Here is a 3,881-nt window from a genome sequence, read left to right on the forward strand (position 1 = left end):
ATACATTTTGCATACACTTAGCATGTGATTTAATAGAATTGATGTCTATTTTGTGCTTAATTTTGTATTATTTGCTTTGTAGGGCATAAATAAGCTATGGAGAACTCGAGGATATGATTTGGGTGAAGAAAGAAGCAAATTTGGAGGTACGGTAATGTAGCATTTATTGTAGCTATTACTGTATCACATACAAGAAATCTTCAAGGGCCACAAGGAAATTTTAAGAAAAATTAGAGAATTCCCAGCGAAGTGCCAATCGATCCCCCTTGTGACCAGCAAGGCGCCCGTAAGACATGGACTAAACCATGAAATGAACCAAAGAAGAAGGAGAAAGCTCGAACCATTAGAGTGATTTGAAGGCTCTTAGGTTATTTGGGCTCAAGGGACTTGCAACGTCGAGGGGAAGCATCATTCGGAAGATCCTTTGCCAAAACCATGCAGACGATCCTCGGAGGCTTGAGCATTGTCAAGGGTAGATCAAGGGCTCATGAGGAGGATTCTTCTTCCTCATGATCATCATTCACAAGGGAGTTTTATTATGGTTTATTTGTATTGTTTTATGCTCATTTGTTGTTTTTCTAGATTAATGGCACACTAAACCCCCAAGGCCACTGGATGTCGGTGATCCTTGGGGGTGAAAACTTGTATCTTGGATGATTTATTTTGTTCCAATGCATTTGTTTGGTTTGTGGTTTAATCCATCTTGCTTTCATGCCTTTAATTACATTATGGAGACCTAGATAATTCTTGTATGAGTTATACTTGTGGACGCAGGATGCTCACTTATACTAGATCACGGATAGATTAGAAAAAGGTTTCTTGTACTGACATGTCGAGGGATTCAGGTGTCAGTATCCCTCCGGCCATTAAAATTAAACTTAGAATTAGGTTTAACCCTATCTAAAAATTTCCCCGAGTGTATTGCAATCGTAAGATTATTTGATCCAGAAGAGATCCCGATCAATACTTGTTTGGGATTAGGGATTAATCATCAAGGGATTTGGGGTTGATCTACTTTAGAAATCTCTCGGCCCAAACAATAATTGTGGTACTGTACTATTTATCCGGGTGTCAATTTTATCCCTAAGGGGATTCACATCTGTGGCCTCTTTCTCCCATTGTTTTACTACCCTCATCTTCATATTTGGCCATCTTGCATCATTTTCTTAGTTGGCTAAGTTTTCATTTATTTTGCTTAGTATTACATCTCAAAGCCATTTGTGAGGTTAGAAAGTAGGTGAAAAAGGACTAATAGTAGATCCTTGGCCCCAAAGAATATGATCCTCATACGTGAGCATGAGGCATTACTTGACGACCCCCATACACTTGTGGAAAGTTCATCACTTGAGGTATTATTTGATGATCCATACATTTGCAGCCAGGAGGGTACCAAAGTATATCTCTCATCAAGTTTTTGGAGTCATTGCCTGGGAGCCAAGGATACTAGGAAAACTCCTATTACACTACTTTAGTTATTTTCATTCCTGTTTTATACTTTTATCTTTATTTTTCTTACTTTTCATTCATCTTTTGTCACCTTTTTTAAATTTTCTTTTACAAGGAAATTGTGTATGACTCAAGTGAATCCTTTAGGATTTGTAGAGGCAAATAGTAAAATTGAGCGGACAGTACACAAGCGATTGAGTTGAACTACTACAAGTTCCACCTCCGGAAATATAGAAATTGAGAACAGGGAATCTTCCACTATGGCCAAGCAAAGAAAACCCTTTTTTGATTACATGCCTCTACAATTCACAATGGAAGAGTCTAGTGTTTAAACACTTGCAGTGAATGCTAACAACTTTGATGTAGCTCGGCCTATTGGGATGATATAGAACATAGTATAGTTTGATGGGTTGGCAGATGAAAATCTAAACGAGCACTTATTGTGGTTCTTGTAGATGTAAGCAACATTCAAGGTGAAAGGAGTCTTAGATGAAGCAATTAGACTATAACTATTTCCTTTCATTCTGAAAGAAGCTACATATCATTGGCTTACATTACTTCCCCCAGGATCTATAAAAACATAGGGAGACAAGGTTAACAAATTTCTAGGAAGATACTTTCCCCTGAATAAAGCAACTAAACTAAGGCAAGAGATGTCTGCATTCAACCAAAAGGAATCAGAAACATTGTTTGAAGCTTATGAGAGGTTTAAGGACCTCCTCAAAAAATGCCTCCATCATGGATTTGCTTCATGGATGCATGTTCAGATTCTCTACAACATTTAAATTATTAGACCCATAAGCTTATTAATGTGGCAACCAGTGATTCTTTGAGCAATAAATAACCTAATTAGGCACCAGAAGCTAGAGCACCCTGAGTCAATGGTATTCATGAAGTGAATGCAACCACTACCTTGGAAGCAAAATTGGATGCATTGATGATGTGGACACCCGCAAGTGCACGGGGTCTTCAAGTAATACCCTGTGCATGACACAGGGGTCATATTTCTTGGGGCCAAAGAGCTACACTTACTTCCTCTTTACTCATTGTTTAGCCTACAAATTCGAATGCCAGTGTCCTAAATCACTAAAATGGTTAAAAAGTAAAAATTTTTACACGCCTGGGTGAATGAGTGAGAAACATAGAGAAAAAAATAGTCACTGATGTGGATTCCCTTGGGGCTACTAATGCTAGTAGAATGCCAGGGTTACAAAGCAAAGATGATTTGGGCCAAGAGATTCCTAAAGTAGGTAAACCCAAATCCCTCGGTGATTACCCCTAATCCTATACTAGTATTGGTCTAGAATTCTTTCTGACCAAATTCTCCTATGATTGCATTGAGGCTAGGGAGATCTCCAATTAGGGTCAAACACACATCTAGGTTCATCCTTAATAGTTGGAAGGCTAAAAAATACCTAAATCCCTCGGTGTATCCATACATGAATCCCTTTCAAACTAAGTGAGTCTAATATAAGGGTGCATCTCCTGCATCCAAGTACAACCTAAGGATTAAACCACAGAGTTCTCATGCAATCCATTAAATTAAAGAACACAAAGCTTCAAACACCAATCAAACCAAATGCATTGAAAAGTAAACAAAGCATTCAAACAAGCAAGTTCACCCCAAGGTTCACCGACATCCAGTGACCTTGGAATTTAGCAATCCATACAAGCAAATACAAGGTTTAACACAATGGAAACAACTAAAACAAACATAACGAAAACTCCCTTGAAGGTTAGAAGCTGAATGATAAGTTGGATCGCTTGGAAAGCTTCCACGAACACCACAATGGGGGTGGCTTCCCTCGTCATCTTCAGGCCTTTACAGGTAGGCTCACGGGTGAATCTTACTGAAATGTGCTTCTCCTCTCAATTTCCACATTAAAAATGCCCTCAAACTTAGTTCTTCACCTTGGATCAAGATTGGGGAGTTGGAGAGCTTAAGGAAGGGGAAGAAGATGATGACTCCATGCCCCAAAAACCTTTTTGAAGGTCTTCTCGGGATAGCTTCATGGCTTGGCTTGTGAGCGCAAGGATCCCCCTAAGCCCCTCAGGATTTTGCCAAAATTTTGATAAAGTAACAGGTACACAAATTCTCCAGCTGGCTTGTGAGATTCTTCATGGTGGTAATGTTGTCCGCAAGGAAAACCTGAGGCTTCACAAATTCTTCATCCCATGGGTGAACAATCTTATGGTCTAGGTTGTTTTCGTAAGCTTGGTCATAAGCACCTTTGAATAATCTGTATTATGAGTTTTTTCCATTTATATTAACTTGAATTCATTTCTATAGCTCCATATGCACTTATTTGTCATTGAAAGTAAAACAGAAGTGAATTAAGTACCAAATTTACCCATAAATCCAAGAAATACATGCAAAGTGTGTTAAAACAACAATGCTAAAATATGATTATGCAAGCACTTATTAAACTTCCCCA

The 3,881-nt window shown here is 38.6% G+C and overlaps 1 non-coding gene across 1 annotated transcript; it reads right to left on the reverse strand.

Annotated features, from left to right (window-relative positions):
• Window positions 1-2,084: 2,084 nt before the first annotated feature.
• Window positions 2,085-2,191, reverse strand: LOC120266219. Its single transcript, XR_005538060.1, has one exon. It is a non-coding gene; the product is annotated as a small nucleolar RNA R71 (small nucleolar RNA).
• Window positions 2,192-3,881: the final 1,690 nt, after the last annotated feature.

The sequence above is a fragment of the Dioscorea cayenensis genome, chromosome 7 (genome assembly GCF_009730915.1).
Source record: "Dioscorea cayenensis subsp. rotundata cultivar TDr96_F1 chromosome 7, TDr96_F1_v2_PseudoChromosome.rev07_lg8_w22 25.fasta, whole genome shotgun sequence".
Classification (NCBI taxonomy): domain Eukaryota; kingdom Viridiplantae; phylum Streptophyta; class Magnoliopsida; order Dioscoreales; family Dioscoreaceae; genus Dioscorea; species Dioscorea cayenensis.